Source organism: Mirounga angustirostris, unplaced genomic scaffold (assembly GCF_029215605.1).
Source record: "Mirounga angustirostris isolate CCGP_5_RB_7025 unplaced genomic scaffold, mMirAng1.0.hap1 SCAF_9, whole genome shotgun sequence".
NCBI lineage: Eukaryota > Metazoa > Chordata > Mammalia > Carnivora > Phocidae > Mirounga > Mirounga angustirostris.
The window spans coordinates 87,445,019-87,469,068 of record NW_026991717.1 but is presented as its reverse complement, the minus strand read 5'-3'; the positions used below and the strand labels follow the sequence as shown (position 1 = coordinate 87,469,068).

Below are 24,050 nucleotides of genomic sequence, written 5' to 3'. Positions count from 1 at the left end.
AAATCCAACCCACAGAAAGGGAGATAAAAATGAATGGTCTAAACTTACCCAGGCTGTAGGTTCATTACCTCAAAATTTAAGATGATTCGGGTGAGGAGGTACAAATCAACATTATCTGAAGGACAAAGAACCCATGATGTGACATTCAAAATATTATAATAAAAAGTTATTCAACATTAAATACAACAATAATTTGATCAACTCTCACTGGAAAAGACAATCAAGTAATTACAATCCCAAGATGACCTAGATGTTGAAATCATCAGTCCAATACTTTAAAAGCAGCCATTGTAACTATGTTCATGAAATGTTGGCGAGAAATTTAGAACTTGATACATGCATGAAAAGTAACAAATGCTAACTATTTGGACAATATTCTTTTTCAGTTCTTTAAAAGGTGCATTTCTGATGGAAACAAAATGAACATTTTCTGGTGGGGCTGTTCAATGTATGTATGTGATATACATTGTAAGTGTGTGCCTACTCTAATACAGGGAGAAGGATAAAGGAGCCTATGTGATTATAAGCTTCTACATTTTATTTAAATATTAACTCTGAATAGACTATAAAAGGTTAGTTGTATTTTACTTCCTAGCATAGCTGATTAAAAATATGAAGCAATACAGCCCAAAGTAGATAAATTAAAGTGCTATACTGAGAAACATGGGAATAATCCAAAAGAAGGGGGGAAAGGAAGAACAGGAAAATCTAAAAGAAGGGAGAAATATTAAAATGATGCTTCTAAAGTCCAGCCATATCAGTAACTACATTAAATGGAAATGGTCTAAACATACCAATTAAAAGACAGTGTCAGACTGGATTAAAAATGTATCCACTCCACAAGAAACCCACTTCAAATATGATGTTAACGGATTAAAAGTAAAAGGAGGGAAAATACGGCACTAGATAAAACCTAGAATGGTTATAGTAATAAAAATAGAGTTCAAAATAAAAGAATAAAAAGGGACTTGATGAAAAAAATTCATTCACAAAGATATGATAGGATAAGACAAAGATGTAATTAGCTTAAATGTGTATTACCTAAAAATGAGCTTCAAGATACATTTTAAAAAATGGGTAGAAGTGATAGAAGAAATAAACTCACAAATATATGTAGAGAATCCAACAATCCTCTCTCAATAACAAATACAGCAAAAAGAAAAGAAGCAACAAGGATATAGGAGATTTAATCAATGCTATTCACCAACTTTACCCTAATTGACATTCTATAGAATGCTTCACCAAACAGCCAAATACACATTCTTTTTAAAGGCACAGGAAACATTCACCAAGATAGATCATAAAAAACATAGGCCATAAAACAAATCTTAACAAATTTGAAGAATTAAAATCCTAGAAAACTATGTTCTCTAATAACAGAATTAAGCTGAAAATCTTCAAAATAACACTTAATAAAAATCCCAATAGAAATCCCAGGTAACTTTTTTTTTAAGATATTGACAAGGAAATTAAAAAATTTATATAGAAAGGGAAAAACACTAGAATAGCCAAAACAACTCTGCAAGAGAACAAAGTTAGAGAGCACATACTAATTTACAATAACGTGAGTCAAAGAGGAAGTCTCAATTAAAAACTATCTTGAACTAAGTGAAAATATGACATACTAAAATTCGTGGCATATAGCCAAAAGTATTCTTCTATAGCTTAGAAGAATATGTATAGCATAAATGTTTAATTTAAAAACTTACTGTAAAGCTACAATAATCAGTAGTGTCACTGGCAAAAGGATATACGTTCAGTGTAAAAGAATAGTCTAGAAATTCACCCACACAAGAAAAATTGAATTTTAACAGAAGCACATAATAGGAAAAAATACCCTTTTCCAAAAAAATAGGGTGAGAATAAGTCAATAAATGCAAAAAACAAAAAATAAAACAAACTTCAACCCACCCCTCATAGCATATACAAAACAACTCAAAATGCATCATAAACCAAAATTTAAAACCTACAACTACAAAACTTCCAGAAAAACAGATCAGAAATTCTTTGTGATCTTGGGTTAGGTAAAGTGTTTTTGGGTTTTGTTTTGTTTTGAAGATTTTATTTATTTTTATTTATTTGACACAGAGAGACACAGAGAGAGCGGGAACACAAGCAGGGGGAGTGGGAGAGAGAGAAGCAGGCTTCCCGTAGAGCAGAGAGCCCAATGCGGGGCTCGATCCCATGACACTGGGATCATGACCTGAGCCGAAGGCAAAAGGCAGACACTCAACAACTGAGCCACCCAGGCACCCCAAGTGTTTTTAAATACATTAAAATCATGATTCATAAAAGAAAAGATAAATTTAACTTCACCAAAACCAAAAGTTCTGTTCTGGGTAAGACACTGTCAAGAGAATGAAAAGATAAGCCATGAAAGTGGGAGAAAATATTTGCAAATCACATCTGACAAAGGATATAGAATATAAGAGCCTTCCAAACCCAATAAGAAAACAAAAAAAATGGGCAAAATATTTGAATAGATACTTCCATCAAAGAAGAACCACAGATGGCAAATAAGTATATGGAAAGAAGTTCAACATCATTAGTCATTAAGTAAATGCAAATTAAAACAAGATAGGACTACACACCTACTAGAAAGATGAAATTAAAACAACAACAAAATGTTAGTGAGACCGCAGAGCAGCTAGAATACTCATACATTTCCAATGAAAATTAAGTGGTACATTCACTTTAGAAAACAGCTGGTCAACTTCCTATAAAGTTAAAAATGTATAACTTTATGATACACTGATCTCACTTCCAGGTATTTACCCAAGAGAAATTAAAACAGTGGTCACATCAAAACTTGTATGCAGAAATATACCATAAATTTTTACAACTTCATGTTTTCCTGATGCCTCAACATCCCCCCAAAAAGGCTGTGAGCACTCCACCCATGCACCCAGGTATACCAGATAAGGCTGGTCCTTGCTGCTACAAGTTCTCCTTGTTACCCTCCCCTGGCTATGGCCTAGAGGCATTCAAGTGCACCAATGAATTCCCTCCTACCTTTGCTGGGAACTTCACCCTGACCACCCAATAAAGGCATTTGTCCACAAGTCCTCAACTCTCTCAGCTCCCTACTTGCTTGGCTGAACCCATTCCCTAGAAGCTCCTTCTTTATGGCCCTGTTTCCCTCTTCTAGGACCCAGGAGTATAATAAGACCTTGAATTTCATATGCCTGAGTTTAATTTCTGTGACCATGTTGGAATGACCCTTAAAGGCCCCAGGAGAGGAACTTACTGCCCCATATACAACACAAAAAGTTTACAGCAACTTTCTTCATAATCAGTCAAAACTGGAAACAACCCTATTATCTTTCAACTGATGAATGAAAATAAAAAATAAAAAACAAATTGATACAACAGCATAAATAAATCTGAAGTATACTAAGTAAGGGAAGCCAGATTCAAAAAGCCTTATACTATATGACTCCATTTATAGGACATTCTGGACAAGGTAAAACTACACAGCCAGAAGAGATCATTTGTTGCCAGGCATTAGGGGCAGCATGAGGAAATAATTTGGAGTAAGAAGACTCTTCTATACCTTGATGGTGGTAGTTAAGGACTCTGTCCATTTGTTATAATTCTTAGAACTGTACACCAAAAAGAATTAAGTTTATTGTGTTAATTTAAAAATATAAATTTTAAAAAGCATTTTAAAGTTAAGGTTTCCAGAGTTTTCGGTTGCTCTCAGAAAATGGATAAAGTATGGAACAATTAGGGTACCAACAACAATTGATCTCTATGAATATTTATGACCTAAGAACAAAAATATATTAAGACTCTTAAGGGACGCCTGGGTGGCTCAGTCGTTAAGCGTCTGCCTTCGGCGCAGGTCATGATCCCAGGGTCCTGGGATCAAGTCCCACATCAGGCTCCTTGCTCAGTGAGGAGCCTGCTTCTCCCTCTCCCTCTGCTGCTCCCCCTGCTTGTGCTCTCTCTCTCTCTCTCTGACAAATAAATAAAAATCTTTAAAAAATAAAAAATTTAAAAAGAGTCTTAAAAAGGTTTTATTCTATATTACATTTTGACAGCAAGTAGTGTGTGTGTGCGTGTGTGTGTGTTATAAATACTGTTCTTCTCTACCTTAACACCATTTGGTAAGACAGATGGCAAATTCTAGAACTGCAAAACTCTTGTGTTCTTATCCAAAGACAAGAATGTAAAAAGAACTACTGAGATACTGTGATCTGTAAAAAATACATATTTGATTACTGAGATGACACAAATAAAATTCTCCTATATATTTGGTCCCTCGGATGACAAAAATCTCGTTTTCATATATATTTGGTCTTTATCCACCGTTCCTCATTCAGAGCTCCCCTAGCCATTGGAACTTCCTGTGATAAGAGCATAAAGTTGTCTTTTGCTAGGTTTCTGAGGTGTCTTTTGGATCCCCCCCAAAGACAGAAACTGGTTGCCAGGAGGACCCACAGTGTGATTACAGGGGTGGAACTTTCACAGAGAGGGGAGATGTGCTGGACTTAGTCAATCATGACTGTGTAAAGAAGCCTCCATAAAAAAAAACAAAAGGAGGGCCTTCAGAGAGCTTCCAGGTTGGTGAACACACACAGAGGTGCTGGGACAGTGGTATGCCTGGAAAGGGCACGGAAGCTCCTCCACACTTTTTCTCCATACCTTGTGCCATATATTCCTTCATCTGGCTGTTGATGCATATCTTACTATATCCTTTAATAAACTGGTAAAGCTAAGTGTTCCCCAAATCAATCAAATCTGAGGAAGAGGACGTTGGAATGTCCAATCTGTAGCCAGTTGGTCAAAAGCACAGGCAATAACCTGTGGCTTGCAACTTCTGAGGTTGGAGGTAGAGGGAAGTCTTGTAGGACTTGAGCCCTTAGCTTGTAGAATCTGAGGCTATCTCCTGATAGTGTCAGAATCGAGTTGAACTATCAGACCCCCAGCTGGTGTTTGAGAATTGCTTTGTATTGAGGGAAACGTTCCCCACCCTGAGGCTGGAATCTTGAGGAACTTAGAGAAGTCCTACTCTATTTTTGTTGTTGTTAATTTAATTAACATTTATTTCATTCGAGTACATAGTATGATTACTGATACCTTTTTTTTAACAAGTTCAACTTTTGAAATTTAAATTCAATTAATATATAGTGTATTATTAGTTTCAGAGGTAGAGTTCAGTGATCCTACTCTATTTCTGAATGAAAGTTCTTTCTGCTTACCCCCATTCATTCAAAAGCTCTAAAGAATTTCCCAACTGTTTATTAGGAGACAAGAGAAAGTTATGTTTTAGCAAAAGCACTAAAAAGAGGAATGATGAATTCCATTTGCTCTAAGGAAGAGTCCATATTCTCTCTTCTACCCTTGACGTGAGAAGGACAAAGTAGATAAACAGGTACGTAGACTCCTTGTACAAACAAAACAAACTCAAGCAGTCTTATTTTAAAGGTTAAAGGAAAATAGCCAGTGTTAATTTAAGATATTCAGCTGCTTCATTCAACTAAATGGGTTAGGTAAATAGTTGCTAAGTGTTTACCACAATGAGTGTTTGCTATTGTGTATTATAATTATCTTATTTGAATAAAAGTATCTCTATTGAGATAGCAAAATTAGGATAATAAATTCAGTTGTGATTCTGGCTCTGATGTTTCCTGGGTCTCTGGTACTTTGATATTGATCTGAAGAGCCTTAAATGTGGCGAGTGAATGTAAATAAGAATCATTTACACTACCTGGAAGTTGAAATCAAGAAGTGCATTCTTTCACATAAAGATGAAAAGAAATTAGCAAATATTTGTTTAGGTATCTGATCATGCAGCAATAGGAAACCTGTACTATGCAGAGCTTAGTTTTGACTTACTATAGTATTTCTCCCTAATGGTAATAGTCCACATAATTCAACAGAAAATAGGCTATATGGTTGATATTTATTAAGACTTTTTCCATTGTTTGTATACAATGATAGTGGTTGATATCTAAAACGACACTACTTGTACACCAATGAAACCCTGACATACAGCTACAAATGGAGTCAAACAACAAAAACAAAAACGCTTGGGTAAAATATAGGCCTCCGTCATCACAAAGTTAATGAAATAAAGGATTTATCTAAAGCCATCTGTTCTGGCTGCACTTTGGCACCTCTGATAACTTTCTGTTCCAATTCAAATATCAAAGGGGCTTCAAAGGCAGAAGCAGGGATTCCAAGAATATGATAGTTTAGGGGCCAGGGAGTAAGGGGTGAATTTCAGCCTGCGCCAAAAAGAATGGGTCCAGAGACTACCAGGAGATGAACACAGGGCCCTAACTTCTTTGCTTCTTTGGAGGAAGGAGATTGCTGAATGCCTGAAGTCTCCCCACAGGATTTTACCCCTCCTGTCCATGTTTTCCCAACCACCACCCCCCACCACCACCACATAACTCTAGCCTACCACCCACACCCTCTCTCTGCACTGACGGAGATCAGGAGCCGGGCAAAGGATTGGTGCCAAGTGCCAGCTGTTTGTGATATTCAAGTTCACATTATTGCCATATTTTCCACATACTGCTATATTTGAAAGACTAAAAGAATGCAAGTTTTTTGAGACACAAATCTGATAAGTACATAATGCATAGAAGTTATTGTGGAGGTCTCAGACTTGCATGTAAGTATGCCAAATTTTAATCTTAGGAGAACATACCATGCTATACTAAGCACTAGAGAGTTCAAAATCTAGCAGAGAAGATCCTCAAATAATTATATATACGTTTTACTGAATTATAGTTGTGACAGTGCTAAAACACTATGTAATGCTTGCTTTTCATCCCCTGTCACAAAGTGGGTCTTTCTCATGTATAGTCAATCTAAACCCATAAAGCACAAGCAGGGGGGAAAAAAATCCTATGGCTTCGGATATTTTCCAACACCTGTCTTATAAAAGCATAAATGTCCCATGGGTTCAACAGTAGGTATTTGAACACTCCTTCAAGGCTTATTTTTATTTGAGAGCAGATTGCTGTTGAGTGACTATAGCAGGCATATGAAAACAAACTCTCTAGCTCTTATGGACTCCTTCTAAGCTTATTCTTGGAAATGTCTCTCTGCCCCATATAAAATAAACATGCAGTCTTCTGTTCCAAATAACCTTAGAAATATTGTATTACTCGAATCCTGTTAAATCTGCTATGATCTAGTTTTAGAGGTCATCTAACCCCTAGACTCAGAACTCAAAAGCCCCTCTCCTCAAAAGAAAAAAGAAAAAAAACGTCTGACAGCTGGGACTTCATTCGAGTTTCTGAAAGTGTACCTGAAGCACATGATCCCTGATACATCCGCAGAATATCAATACAGCCATTAAATCCAAGAGCTAAAAATTCCACACAGCAACAAAGAAAAGGGATCTTCCCAGAAAATATAAGCTCCACAAATACAGCGCTTTGCTAAATTGCTCCCTGAGTTTTGCAAATCAGGCTCTCCAAACTCCAGAACTTTTTTATCATCAGCGACTATGTGAATTTCTGTCTTTTCCTTCAGGCACACCAACACACTGAGACCGTGTTACAGTCAACACATCTGTTCAACCAAGGCAAAAGCAGCAATTCAGGGAGACATACCTAACGGAAACTGAATTTTTACGTAATTACCCATGCTGTTGTAATGATGTGAGTTTTATGATATCCATCTTGTAGATTTATATTGCTACATGGGGTGTCATTTTGAATTATTGCTAGATTAATAAAATCGCAAGACCAGGTTTAAGTGGAGGGTTTATGAAAAGTGTTTATGACAGGATCAGTCAGGCTTCAGGCAGGATTAAACTTAAAACTTTTTACGGTTTGGGATTGAATTGCTTAATGAACCAATCAGCACTTTATTTTCCCCCTTCAGCCATACATTTTTTTAAAAAGGATTCTCAACCATTAATCATCAGTTTAGACTCCCACAGGTACTAAATATAAACACATGTGAAACCTAACCCCTCATGAAGGAAAAAAGACCTCAACTTTGTCTCAAAGGAAAAAAAGACCTGAGAAAAATATCAGCCTAACTCTTCGAAGTGTTCGTGGGATTAAGAAGCATCATTTTCTCTATGATAAGTTTTTAGGACCAAAAACTCAAGCTTGGTCATGAGAATGTTCATATCCCCAAAGATAAAATTTGAGTTGTTGCTAATTGCTCTCTTTAAGGCAGATCAAAAGCAATTAGTAGGATATTCCCTAATCGGCACTTTTAGAAGCACGTTGACTGCTTCTGGCAACTGAAGTGCCCAAATGGTAGAGTGGAAGAACATTATTATTGCAAATAGTGCAGGACCGAACAAAAAAAACAGTTTTTAAAAGTAGTTAGCATATTGGGGAACTTATTAACATCTACAATCCAGAAGAGAGGGGGAGTAAGAATAGTTTTTAAAGATCTTTTAAACAATAATACATGGGGTATGACAGAATTCTTTTTTTTTTTTAAGATTTTATTTATTCATTTGAGACAAAAAGAGAGAGAGAGAGCATGAGCAGGGAGAGAAGCAGAGGAAGAGGGAGAAGCAGGCTCCCTGCTGAGGCAGAAGCCCGATGTGGGGTTCAATCCCAGGACCCTGGGATCATGACCTGGGCCGAAGGCAGACACTTAACCATCTGAGCCACGCAGGTGCCCCGGGGTATGACAGAATTCTAACATGACTTCTGACTGTATGTATTGGAACAAACAATAGGATAAATAATGTTCTTTAAAATGAATCCTCTGCCTTCTTTAAAAGTGCTTCATGGCAAAACTGTCCTATGTGAAAATGTTTAACCTATCCCACAGTTGACTAAAGCATTCCTTATTTTAAATGCAAGATATAGAAAGTCATAATTCTCAGAAATTAAAATTTTATAAATATCAAATCAATATCTTGTAATCAATGGGATGTTCCATTTATAGAGCATTTTAGTTTTATCAGTGGCTTCACTATACCTTATAATTTTATCTTCACGAATGATGAGAGAATCAAATCTCAAGATCAAGTGACTCATCCAACACCCCAAAGATAGTAAGTGGCAAAGCTGAGATTTGAGCATATTATCTTTGGACTATAAATCTAGGGAAGCTGTACTATATTCAATATCCCCCTACTATAAAGAGCTTATAGATTTGTTACTTGAAAAGTTATGCTTAGCCTCAGTTGCTAAGTAAGTGAATATGCTTTATCTACCTGGATATTTATGTGTTGAAAGAATACTGGGCTTGGGAGTTAAAACAACAAAGATCCTATTACTACAATTTACTACTTATGGGCAACTCATTTTGACTTTCCAAACTTCTGTTACTGTAAATATAAGATCCATAAAATGTAATAAACTCAAAATGTGCTATGAGTCTAATGAGTAACTGTTAAAGATGCTAAAAATATTAAACTTACATTATTTGTATCTAATTCAATCCACCTCTTCAAAAGCATCTAATACCACATTTTGTTTACGACTGGTACCTAAATGCTTCTAAGCATGCCAGTCTCCACATACAAAAGCATCTAAGCTATTTAATTCAGTGAAACAACTACAGGTTTTGAATGATGGTTGAATTCAATTACTCTTTTGCTGTTTGAATTACCAGTATGAATGTACTGACTACAGTCAGTAACCTACATTCTAGTAACAAAGAAGCTTCTCAGTTCTTTAAAATGTAGTAAGAGGCTGAAGAGAAAATCTGGGCCATTCAGGAACTTTAACAATTTTCTCCATAGGGGCATTTGTTTAAGCCCCCCCCAAAAGAAAGCCAAAATATGAATTCAAGTTATAAAAACATGAGAACAAAACATGAATTCAAGAAGATCTAGAAAGTTGAGGAACAAAAAAATGGTAATATCCATAGTGGAAGAAAATATTGAAGGGTTTCCATTGTATCAAGCAAACTGCTGAGCCAGTTTCAGTCATTAACTCATTTGAAACTCACACAATTCCTGTGGGAATATTATTTTAGTTCCTATTTCACAGCTGATGTTTCCAGAGCTAAAATGCATCTATTACCCGTACCTGCATTCAGTTCCTCAAACATGTCGACCTCTTCCTTACCTAAAGACCCTTGACTCTGAAGCCTCTCTTCAACATCTAGACCTTATTTTAAATGTTATAGCCTCAGAAAGGTCTTCCCTGACCTTACAATCTGAAGAGTTTTCCCCAATTATTTTCACTCAGAACAATGTTTATTCTCATTGTAACCTTTCAGCTTATAATTGCTTGAAATATTAGCCTCTTCACTTATTGTCCTATAAGAAGACAAGGACTAAATTTTTCAAGATGTTGTGCAACTAACCTCTTTACATCCAAAACATTTACATCCAGTACTCCATATTGAACACATTTTCTATTCAGCAGTTTCTCCCCTCTCCTCTTTCCTGCTAGTCCCTGGTTACTACCAATCTGTATTATGTCTCTACAGATCTATCTAGATATTTTATATAAAAAGAATCATACAGGGGCGCCTGGGTGGCTCAGTCATTAAGCGTCTGCCTTCAGCTCAGGTCATGATCCCAGGGTCCTGGGATCGAGCCCTGCATCAGGGTCCCTGCTCAGCCAGGAGCCTGCTTCTCCCTCTCCCACTCCCCCTGCTTGTGTTCCCTCTCTAGCTGTCTCTCTCTCTCTCTGTCAAATAAATAAAATAAAATAAAATAAAATCTTAAAAAAAAAATCATACAATATGTGACTTTTCTTATCTAGTTTCTTTCACTTAGCATCATGTGTTGGAGGTTCATCCACATCATAGTATGTATCAACACTTTCATTTTATAGTTAAATATTCCATTGTATGTATGTACCACATTTGTTTACCCATGTAACCACTGATGGACATTTATGTCATTTGACTATTATGAATGAATGGTTATTTTTTTTAAGTATGTTAGAATCAGATTTAATGATAGGATATCTGGATTTTGCTTTAAAACACCTCAGTCAAAACAAAACAAAAGTGGACACAGATGAAACAAGATTGGAAATGAGTACAGAGGGGTTAATTATACAATTCTTTCTATTTTTATATATGATTAAATTCCATAATTAAGAGTTTTTTAAAGATTGGAAGAGAGAATATCTGAATTAGACTTTTTAATAAGATATATATTCTAGTATGCCTCTCATCCTCACCCCCTCAAAAAATGTCATTTGCAGAATGAATGCCATGGCTAGCTAGTGGAGGAGAGTAGTCTGGAAAGTTAATAAAATACTGACTAGAGTCTGTTGGGGAAATAGAATTAAAAACAAATTTTCCTTTCCACCCAGAAAATCTCCCACAAAAATAGAAGAGAAAGAAAACAATTTAAAATTGAATGATCATTAAGCCAGAATGTGATATGCACTTCAGGCAATCTACTATGATTATAAAAGACACATAGGAATCTCACCCTTCATATAGCCATGCAGATACAACTCATCAGAAGAGAAACAACTAGTCCTCAGGAGGATTTGACCCAACCATTTGCAAACATAGTTCATCCCAAATTCACTTGGTAGTTGGGGTGACCATCTGTATTAGCTAACTGGCTTTATCCAAAGGAAAAATTTCTCATGTCTTTATGAAAAGATGTATTTTGCCATGCAGAGGAAGTGACTTCCTCTTCCACAGGCTTCATGCAATGAACAGCAGACTGGAAGAAGCAGAGAAATGAATTGGTGACTTAGAAGGTAAAAATAATGGAAAATAAGGAGGCTGAATAAAAGAGAAAGAATTACACAACACAAGAACAGACTTAGGGAACTCAATGACTCCATCAAACATAACATCTATATTATAGGAGTCCCAAAAGAAGAGAGAGAAAGGGGAAGCAAATTTATTTCAAAAAAAAAAAAATAGCTGAAAATTTCCCTAATCTGGGGAAGGAGATAGACATCCAGATCCAGGAGGCACAGAGAACTCCCATCAAAATCAACAAAAGCAGGGCCAACATCAAGACATATTATAATCCTATTTATAAAACATAGTGATAAAAGAAAAAAATCTTAAAAGTAGTAAGACAAAAGAAGTCCTTAATTTATAAGGGAAAACCCATAAGGCTAGCTGGCGATTTCTCAACAGAAATTTGGCAAGCCAGGAGAAAGTGGCATGATATAGTCAATGTGCTGAATGGGAAAAATCTGCAGCCAAGAATACTTCATCCAGCAAGGCTATCATTTGGAATAGAAGGAGAGATAAAGAGTTTCCCAGACAAAAACTAAAGGAGTTCATGACCACTAAACCAGCCCTGCAAGAAATATTAAAGAGGACTGTTTGAGTGCAAAGGTGAGACCAAAAGTGACAAAGACAAGAAAGGATAGAGTAAATCTCTGGAAACAATGACAAAACAAGTAATAAAATGGCAATATATATCAATAAGTACTTTGAATGTAAATGAACTGAACACTCTAATCAAAACACTTAGGGTGTCAGAATGGATCAAAAAACAAGGCCCATCTAAATGCTGCCTACAAGAGACTCATTTTAAACCTAAAGACACCAGTAGATTGAAAGTGAGGGGATAGAGGAACATTTACCATGCAAATGGATGTCAAAGAAAAGCCAGAGTAGCAATACTTCAACAAACTAGCCTTTAAAACAAAGACTGTAACAAGAACCAAAGAAGAGTGCTATAATTAATAATAATAATAATAATAATAATAATGGGGTAATCCAACAAGAAGATATAGCAATTGAAAATATGTATGCACCCAACATGAAAGCACCCAAATATATAAAATAACAAAGGAATTGATAATAACACAATAATAGTAGGGGGCTTACCACCCTGCTTATATCAATGGACAGATCATCCAAACAGAAAGTAAGCAGAGAAACTATGGCTTTGAATGACACACCGGACCAAGTGGACTTAACAGATATATTCAGAACATTCCATCCGAAAGCAACAGAATACACATTCTTCACAAGGGCACATGGAACATTACACAGAATAGATCACATATTAGGCCACAAAATAAGTCTCAACAAATATAAAAAGAAGTCCTACCATGTACCTTTTCTGACCCCAATGCTATGAAACCAGAAGTCAAACACAAGAAAAAATCTGGAAAGACCACAAAACATGGAATTTAAACAGCATGCTACTAAACAATGAATCGGTCAAGCAGGAAACCTCAAGGAAGAAATTCATGGAGACAAGTGAAAACGTAATGGTTCAAACCTTTGGGATGCAGCAAAAGTAGTCCTAAGAGGGAAGTATATACTAATACAGACCTACCTCAAGAAGAAAAGCATCAAATAAACAATCTAACCTTACACTAAAGGAGCTAGAAAAAGAACAAACAAAACCAAAACCAGCAGAGGGAAATAAGATTAAAGCAGAAATAAATGATACAGAAACAAAAACCCACAATAGAACAGATCAATGAAACCTAAGAGCTGGTTCTTTTAAAAAATTGATAAACTTCTACCAAGACTTATCAAAAAAGAAAAGAAAAAGGACCCAAATAAAATCACAGGGGTGCCTGGGTGGGTTCAATTGGTTGGGCATTCGATTCTTGGTTTCAGCCCAGGTCATGAGATCACGCTTTCTTGCACACTTTACTCTCTCTCAAATTAAAAAAAAAAAAAATCACAAATGAGGGAGGAGAAATAGCAACCAACACCACAGAAATACAAGCATTAAGAGTATTATGAAAAATTATATGCCAACAAATTGGACAATCTGGAAGAAATGGATAAATTCCTACAAACATACAAACTACCAAAACTGAAACAGGGAGAAATAGAAAACTTGAACAGACCAATTACCAGCAAAGAAATTAAATCAGCAGTCAAAAATCTCCCAAAATCTAGGGCCAGATAGTTTCCCAGGCAAATTCTACCAAATTATTTTAAAACGGTTAATACCTATTCTTCTCAAACTATTCCACAAAACAGAAAAGGAAGGAAAACTTCCAAACTCATTCTATGAAGCCAGCATTACCCTAATACCAAAACCAAACAAAGACCCCACTAAAAAAGAGAACTACAAGCAAATATCCCTGATTAACATGGGTGCAAAAATTCTCAAAAAAATACTAGCAAACAAAATCCAATGATACATGAAGAAAAATCATTCACCATGATCCAGGAGGATTTATTCCTGGGCTGCAAGAGTGGTTCAATATTCAAAGCAATGTGATATACCACAGTAATAAAAGCATAACAACCATATGCTCCTTTCAGTAGATGCAGAAAAAGTATCTGACAAAGTATAGCATCCATTCATGATAAAAACCCTCATAGAGGGAATATACCTCAACATAATAAAGGCCATATATGAAGAACTCACAGCTAATATAATCCTCGATTGGGAAAAATAGTTTTTCCTCTATGGTCAGGAACAAGATAGGGAAGTCCACTTACCCCATTATTTAATATAGTACTGGAAGTCCTAACCTCAGCAATCAGACAACAAAAAGAAATAAAAGGCATTCAAATGAGCAAAGAAAAAGTAAGACTTTCACTATTTTCAGATTATAAATAGAAACTCCACAAAAATTGCTTGAATTGATAAATTCAGTAAAGTCACAGGATACAATATTATACAGAAATTTGTTGCATTTCTATACACCAATAATGAAGAAAAATTAAGGATTTACAACTTCCCCCAAAACAGTAAGATACTTAGGAATAAACCTAACCAAATAGGTGAAAGACCTGTACTCTGAGAGACCAGTTAGAAATAATTCCCTAAATGCAGACTTTTCCCCCCATTTGAGTTTAAGTTATGGATAATGGATTCTTAAAAACTGGAACTGACACCTAATGCAGAAAAAAACAAATTTCTCTGTACTCTGAAAACTATAAAACATTGATGAAAGATATTGAAGATGACACAAAGAAATGGAGAAACATTCCATGTTCATGGATTAGAAGAACAAACGTTGTTAAATGTCTATACTACCCAAAGCATTCTACACATTTAATGCAATCCCTATCAAAATACCAACAGCATTTTTCACAGCTACAACAATCTTAAAATTTGTATGGAAACACAAAAGAACCTGAGTACCCAAAGCAACCTCTAATAAGAAAAGCAAAGCAAAGCCGGAGGCATCAAGATTCCAGAATTCAAATTATATTACAAAGCTGCAGTCATCAAAACAGTATGGTACTGACACAAAAACAGACATATAGATCAATGGAACAGAATACAAACCCAGAAATTAGCCCACAACTATATGGTCAATTAGTCTTCAACAAAGCAGGAAATAATACCTCAAAGAGAAAAAGACAGTCTCTTCAACAAATGTTGGGAAAAGTGGACAGCAACATGAAGAAAAACTGGACCACTTTTACACCATACACAAAAATAAATTCAAAACGGATGAAAGACCTACATGTGAGAAAGGAATCATCAAAATCCTAAATGAGAATATAGCCAGAAATCTCTTTGACCATGGCTGTAGCAAATTCTTATTAAACACATTGCCAGAGGTAAGGGAAACAAAAGCAAAAATGAACTACTGAGACTTCATCAAGATAAAAAGCTTCTGCACAGCAAGGAAAACAACAAAACTGAAAGGCAGTTTACAGAACAGGAGAAGATATTTGCAAACAACATATCTGACAAAGGGTTAGTATCCAAAATCTATAAAGAGCTTATCAGACTCAACAACCAAAAACAAATAATCCAGTTAAAGAATGGGTAGAGGACCTGAATAAACATTTTTCCAAAGAAGACATCCAGATGGCTAACAAACACATGGAAAGATGATCAACATCAATCATAGGGGAAATACAAATAAAAAATAACGAGATACCACCTCACAGCTTTCAGAATGGCTAAAATTAACCACACAGGAAACAACAGATGTTAGAGAGGACAAAGAGAAAGAGGAACCCTCTTATACTATTGGTGGGAATGCAAACTGGTGCAGCCACTCTGGAAAATAGTATGGAGGTTCCTCAAAAAGTTACAAATACAACTACCCTATGACCCAGCAATTACATTACTAGGTATTTATCCCCAAAATTAAAAAAAAAACAACACTAATTCAAAGAGATACATGCACCCCTATGTTTATAACAGCATTATCTACAATAGCCAAATTATGGAAACAGTTCAAGTGTCCATTGACTGATGAATAAATAAGATGTGGTGTATATATACAATGGAATATTACTCAACCATAAAAAAGAATGTAATCTCGCCATTTGCAATAACATGGATAGAGCTAGAGTATTTTGCTAAGCTAAGTCAGAGAAGGACAAATACCATATGATTTCACTTATATGTGGAATTTAAGAAACAAAACAAATAAGGGGTGAGAAAAGAGGCAAACCAAGGAACATACTCTTAACTACAGAGAAGTGATGGTTACCACAAGGGAGGTGGGTGGAGGAATGGGTTAAATGGGTGATGTTGATTAAGTAGTGTACTTGTTGCTGCAACGAGCACCAGGTATTATATAGAAGTGCTGAATCACTATATTGTACACCTGAATCTAATACTACAACGTTAACTGGAATTTAAATAAAAATTTAAAATAGCAATAAGGTTTCCTATAGGAGATGAGAAATCGCAAAAACAGACCGTTCTAGCCCTATAGCCACCTCTCACACCAAATACAAGAGCCAGTTAGAAATAATTCCCTAAATGGAGATTGTTTCCCCCATTTGAGTTTAAGTTCATAGATCATGGTTTCTTAAAAACTGGAACTGACACCTAGTGCAGGAAAGAAAATTTCTCCATCTGCCCTCTTTCCCTTATGTTCCAAGTGAATAAAATAAGGAGTGCACTTGTTGCAACGAGCACCAGGTGTTCTACAGAAGTGTTCCTACTAACATAGGCCAAGAAACAGCAGAAAGGTGGCATGGGCCACTGAACATCCTATCATCACACACTGAGGGATGCTGGGATCGGGACCCAGGTTCTGCATTCCAGTGAAGGGACTGCTCTTTCCTTTCCCAGGAGTTCTTACCCTTGTCAGTGGAATACAGAGGTTGCGTGGTACCAAGCAATCTGAATTTGTGGGGTCAACTATATACAGGAGTTCACTGGGAATACCTAACACCAGCAGCTAGAGGCCTTGGGCCCTTTATCAAGCTCGCGTCAGAGAAAAAACAATATAGTAAAGTTGGGTGTAATCCCTCTTGCAAGAAGAAGAGGGCCCAGTCCCAGCTAACTTGTGATTCTAGCAATTCTGCTCATTGAGCCGCATAGAGGATATAATTTTATGATACCACTGAATCTCTGATCTCTCTAGAAGTGATACATGGGAGAGAATGATTCCTCTTCTGAGGGTCTGAAAAAGCAACACCAAATTAAACAAAAGATGGTTTGGGGTATAGCTGCTAAGACACCTTCTCGTCTTCCCACACAAACCCCTCAGCTAGGACTTATCAACTAAGAATTTGGAAAGCATGAAACTAATTTCTTTGGAATTCTAATCCACATTGGCAAGAAAAGTTGACTATTTTAACTTTTGATTTCTCGGATTTTAATTTGCAATTGTTCTGGCATATTATAGGACATAACTCCCTTGTCCATTTCTTTCTAAATGTCTGAGCAAGCCTTAGACAGTGCTAGCACTTAGCCATTGATTAAAACACTTTGATTAAAACTATTTTCACACGCATTATAGAAGCCAAAAGGTTTTTAGAAGTAACTGAAAGAATTATAGTCAGTCGTCCCACTTTTTTAAACTCAAAGGAGAATTTTGAACACTAAAGGCTCTTATTAGACATAAGCTCTGTATTTATGAAGTCTTCAGCCCTCTTTACTAAGACTTGCTAGCTAGGTCCTAACCAGACTTAGTTCCACCATGTGCCAATTAGGCTGGAAAAAGGGAAGTGTAGAAAGAAGGATTGGTAAAATATTTTGGCTGCCTGAATGGCAGCTAGATTTCTCCAGCTTTAAAGATGTTCATGATTTCTAAATCAGCACTAGATAATAAATTACTGTGAATTGTCTAAATAGTTCTGACTGAATTTCAAAGTCAAATATAAGATTATCCACAATTTTCCTTTCCTCAATTAAAATATGTAACACCCATTCAAAATACATTCGATTAAATCATGTAAGAAACACAGGTAATCGTACCAAATGTGTTTGCGTGTGTACGTGCCCACACACTTAGAGATACCGATGTTTTCACAAACATGGGGGGGGAATAAAGAACTGTGCTATGACCATAAAAATGTGTTATGTTAAAAAAAAAAAGTACTTTCTAATCCTTTCTAAAAAAAAAAAAAATGCAAGGCTTATAATTAGCCGTGATCACTCACATTTAAGTATTCATTTTAAGCTCAGTATGATTATAGTAATAAATAAAGTTTATTTCTTGCAGTATAATCAGAAAAATTTAGACCTAGGTCTTATAAACTTAAGTTGATATGATACTGCATTCTCATTACTAGGAAATGCCAATCTTCTGTTAGACTTTCTTGTAAAAAAAAAAAAAAAGTCTTTTTCATTTTTAAGTAACAATATGAAGAACAAAGAGATAATCTAACACATTTTCACTAAGAAGCTGTGGTAAAAGCCTAAAACTGTCAGAAACTATTACCACAAATGGAGCCTGGCATTTCAAAGAAAGAAAAGACTTAATTTGATTTCAAAAGATAAACTGAAATAGAAACCATGGAGATGGAAATCTTGTAATCCTACCGAAACAGAGGGAGGGTTCTTCATGTAATTATTTTCATTTTTAATGTACTGCATTCTGAAGAGAAAGCATTATCTGTATACCTAACAAGTGAGAGAAGGGGAATCAGCATGCAGGTTTGAAAAAACGTTACAGAAATACACCTATGCTATTTCAAGAACTGGAAGGTATGCTTTCTTTGAGGTCCCTAAAAATGTTATTCTAAAGAATAGGTTTAAATTTAAAATGCCAGATTTATAACAGATCTAATTCCTCTATAATTTTCTTCCTTTCCCCTTTAGTGATGCTTATGGGAAATTTTTCCTTAAAAGCAACGGACTCCACTGACTCACAGTCAAAAGCCAGGGTTATTCTCTGGTATGACTGCTCCTTTAACTTGAAGGGGTGACACTCACATCAAGTGAAGCTTTTCACCATCCTTTCTGCCAGTCTGTTTTGGAAGAGATCGGTCTAGAGAGAAAAAGCAAAGAAACTATTGTCCAAAAGAAGCATGAGGAGGACAATGCAAATAGGGTATTTGTTTGGGAAAATAGTTTCATCTGTGACTCTAATATCAAAAGATTGAAAGTAGTGAACTCATTTTTTAAATTCCTCAAATACCAGCTTTTGAGATGCAGTTAAAAGGGAATTAAACACCACCCTTATTCCCTAGGTACAGGAAAGCAACTGGAGTTGAAAAATTGCAGTCATTACTTTTCAACTGTTTTAAAATAATATAATTGTCTTTAGACACTAAATATTCAAGTCAACATCTTTAATTTTTTCCTCTCTTCTACCCACTTGGAAATGATGATGTAGCAAGATACAGATAGAATATCTCAATATTTTATTAATAAGAGAACATGAGTAAGTCACTTAAAAGGGAAAGAACATGGTTATATCAAAGTCTTACCCTGTGCTACACTTTATCATGTCCTAAAATTAGAGAACCAAATGATACCTAGACTTCATAGTGGTTAGTGACTTGGAAATGGTTAAACAGTAAGGCATAGCAAGTACAACAGCATCCAGGCAGAGGATACAGGCTCATGAGTTAGAAACACATTCACCGAAGAGGCATACAGAAGCACACGACAGGGGAAAGACAAACAATTCACAGATGTCTTGGAAGGAAACAAAATTTCCAACAAAAGTCAATGGTATAAAGATTGTTTTGATAAAATGGAAGTGAATTATGTCCCAAAGGAGAATGGCTCAGGACAAAAACAGTAAGGACACCAAGAAGCTGATCAGCATAAAATGAGGAGGAACGGGGAACACCCTACCAGACTATTGGGATCCATATTCTACGTCCACAGTGTGAAAGATTCAGTAGGGAGCAGGCTTTAATAGCCACCATTTGGTGAATGCCTACCACGTGCCAGACATTACCCCAAGTGTTTTATTTATATATATATATATATATATATATATATATATATATATATATATATATATTTCTTCATTTGATCCTCACAACTACCCTGCAACACAGACATTAGTAGCTCATTTTATAAAGACACTGAAATTTGAACTACTTAAGGAATTCCTATCAAATAGTACTATACCACTATGTAGACTCAGTGATTCTGACTTCATTGGATTTTCCAAGGATATCATGCTAATTTTTTTGTTTTGTTTTTAAGATTTATTTATTTTTAAGAGGTGCAAGAGTGTGTGTACAAGTGGGGGGAAGGGCAGAAGGAGAAGAAAGAGAATCTCAAGCAGACTCCCCACTGAGCATGGGGCCAGGTGCAGGGCTTGACTCCACGATCACGAGATCATGACCCAAGCCAAAATCAAGAGTCAGAGGCTTAACTGACTGAGCCACCCAGGCGCCCCAGGATATCATGCTACTTTTTTTTTTTTTTTAAAGATTTTATTTGACAGAGAGAGAGAGACAGCGAGAGAGGGAACACAAGCAGGGGGAGTGGGAGAGGGAGAAGCAGGCTTCCCGTGGAGCAGGGAGCCCGATGTGGGACTCGATCCCAGGACCCTGGGATCATGACCTGAGCTGAAGGCAGACGCTTAACGACTGAGCCACCCAGGTGCCCCTATCATGCTACTTTTTAGAGGCTAGCACTATGGCAGCATTTTGCTACACGTGTAGTCATACAACATGTTACATTTCCACACTTTAAGTATATTTCTCCTCGTGAATAAGATAGATTTTCATTTTGCAGTGGAATTCATTTTGAGAATTTTTTTAATTAATATGTTTCCCATCAAGGAAGAGAAAAATCCCTCCTGAGAAGTATTTTAGAAGCATAAAATGAAGAAAATAAATTTTTCTAATCTTTTTAGTAAATCTTTAAGAAACCTGAAACAGTTTTCTTGCTGCTTCTCCTTCCTAACCCTCCATGACACTTTTAGTGGCCACTATAAGACCTGAGACATCATAAAATAGAATAGAGGCCTATTTTTCATTATAGTTCTTTGGAAATTTTTCCAAATAAAACATAGTAAATATTCCACATAGAGAAAACAAGCATTTTCTGTTATTAATTAGTAGAAAAAAATTGAAAACAAGTTTTTCACCAAAAATTTAAAAATGGTTATATTGGTTTATTCACTTGGTTTATTGACAAACAAGGACTTTTTCAATTAGGTTAATGGCAATCATTTTACTCAGGTTTATAATTCTGTTCATCTTAGGTCAAATTATAGAGTACATGATATGATAAAATCATTTTATCAAAAATATGGTAGTGGCAAAAGTCTACTGAAATTAACAATAGATCCTAATCCCTTAATGCATGTGATAAACAAGCTACCATTACATAAATTTGATGCTATATTTGGAAAACCTTCCAGAAATTGAGAAAAATTAATAGTTCTAATGACTGAATAACAAATACTTTTGTCAGTCGAGGTTATCTCCCTCCCCCTCATTTCTTGGCTTTCAAAAAAACAAAAACAAAAACTGAAGCAAACCTAATAAGTTGTCAGCCAATCTACCAATTTAGAAATAACTTGCAATGATGAATCATGGTGTGATTTTTTAGCATATAACTTGTAAGTAGGTCATTTGATTCTCTGAATTCCTATGTCAGCTAGAGTCCAGTCAAAAAGCAGAAATAAAACTAGACATTTCAAACAGATTGTTTAGTATAGGGAATTGGTTTCACTGTTGTTAAAGCTATCAGAGCAAAAGAACTTGATGTAACTCAGACATAACTGCAGGAAGCTGCTACAACCTCAAGAGTAGATTCACCAAAGGGAAGAGGTAGATTTGCCCAAACCTACAGGCTCAGAAGAGGGGCCCCAGTGAACTGGTGCATAGACCTCTATGGAAGAGTTGGTATTTTGCAAACATGGTGCCTTTTAGGAGGAATAGGACATGGCAGGGTTGGTTCTGGAGTACCACAAAAACAAATAAAACAAAACAAGCCCCCCCCCCGCCAAAAAAAAAAAAAACAGAACATACACACGACCAAAAAACACAAAGCAAAACTAGAGGATCAACAACCACAGGTAGGGTGTCACTGGTAAGTACAGAGAAATCAGGAATTCCCGTTCTCTCTCTCTTCCTACCATCTAGTATCCCCCAAGAAGTCAGCTAGCAGAGGGGTCTGGGAAATGCACTATTCTGAATCCCAGTCCCTGCATTCTACAGAAAAAGAGGAAAGTGAGTTTAGGAATAAGAAACAGTAGTAAATAAACAGCACTTGTTGCTATAAGAAAACTCTGTAACAAAACTATTCTACTTTTTTATATGAACAAGGTTTTCATTTGTCACACCTATAGAAATAGAAATCAGTATTCTTTATTCTATAAGTAATATTCATTTACAGGTTTATGAACTAAGAAATTAACTCAAGATGCATTTCCAATAAAATTTTGAATAACTGTTATTTCCCAAATTGGTCATTTATATTTATGCTGCTTTGATCAATTGTGAATAATGATGACAATCAAGAAGAAAATTTAATATTTAGAACCCTATTGCCACTGTAAATTTTTTTTTTTTTAAGATTTTATTTATTTTTTTGACAGAGAGAGACACAGTCAGAGAGGGAACACAAGCAGGGGGAGTGGGAGAGGGAGAAGCAGGCTTCCCGCGGAGCAAGGAGCCCGATGCGGGACTCGATTCCAGGACCCCGGGATCATGACCTGAGCCGAAGGCAGACGCTTAACCGACTGAGCCACTCAGGCACCCCGCCACTGTAAATTTAATTTCACTTGTATATTAATAATTTTCTGCAAACAAAATATAATCAATGAAAGACTTCCAAGCATAAACCCACATTACCTTAGAAAAAAACTAGAACAAATGGAATAGAATACAAGTTCAAAAAAGGAAAAGAAATGATGAAAAACTTTTGACTACTGAAGTGAATATAACCATTCATGTATTTTTAAATTATGGCTTATCAATGTTGTGTCTAAATTTCTTGGATACACTTAAAAACATTTACTGGAGGGGCACCTGGGTGGCTCCGTTGGTTAAGTGTCTGCCTTCAGCTCAGGTCATGATCTCAGGGTCCCAGGATCCAGCCCACTCTGGCTCCCTGCACAGTAGGGAGTCTGTTTCTCCCTCTGTGGGGAGGGGGGTGCCCCTCCCCACCCCCACCCATGCACTCACATGCTCTCTCGGTCTCAAATCTTAAAAAAAAAAAAATTAATTGAATACATGTAAATTTTATTTGGATTGGTAATATTTATAATATTCTGAAGATTATATTTGCAGCTACCTAAAGTTATTAAAAAATTAGATCTGTCTAAAAATATGTTTTTTGTTTCTAATTTTTTAGAGGTAAGAAAGCAAAATGTTCAAGGACCCCAGAGATAGTGTCTATATGATTCTCTGGTAGTGGGCCTCTCTTCACCTTTTCCAACTTCATGTTCCTCATCTCGCATTCTCCCTAGAGACCTTCTTTCCTTTTCTCATTTCTCCTATTCTTTGATAATTTTTTTTTTCCTTTTGCCTACCTTCCTCACTTTGCCCACCCAGTCAAGGCAGAAAGGGAAATCTGTCACCTCATCAGTTGAGAAACATCACCAACTTTCTTAGAGTCTCTTCTCACATCAAAGCTTTGACCTTTCTGATGTGTTTTAATTCCAGAAGATAGGTCCCAAGATGAGAAAGTAAAATGCTAAAACATAAGTACTGTAAGTATATTATTAATATCAATATCCTTGTAAGATAAGACCTTTTAAACAGCTCTTCAAAAAAAAAAAGACAATGAAATTTAATCCTTCAAGAATAGATTAGTAACTATAAGAATAATCAGAAGAACAAATTGGTCCTATTAAATAACTTGGCAGTTAATTAGCTTCCGTGTCTGCCTAATTCCACTCACCAAAACCTGCCAAAGGAGAATTATCTAAAGAAGGTAAAAAAGTTGCTTTCCGGAATTCCCTCACTCAAGAAGCAACCTTACTTCAACAGTGGGTAAATGTTCTTTAAAGTAAAAAAATTTTAAGTACCAGTCCTTTAACTCTCATTTTTGTTTAGATGATCTATTCAATGAAATTTCAAACTTAATTATATTATAGCAGCCAAATGTTTATCATCAATATCAA

General features: G+C 35.9%; 1 protein-coding gene across 1 annotated transcript in view; it reads right to left on the bottom strand.

The window, feature by feature from the left end:
* The window catches only part of LOC123861542 (uncharacterized), a 1,204,655-nt gene that overhangs the window by 885,135 nt on the left and 295,470 nt on the right, over positions 1–24,050 (bottom strand). Inside the window, exons 5-6 of the mRNA XM_064570981.1 lie at positions 18,941–18,995; positions 49–115 (exon numbers count right to left, since the gene is read on the bottom strand). The gene's annotated coding sequence lies outside the window, so the exon portion shown is untranslated. The remainder of the gene's footprint in view (positions 1–48; positions 116–18,940; positions 18,996–24,050) is intronic.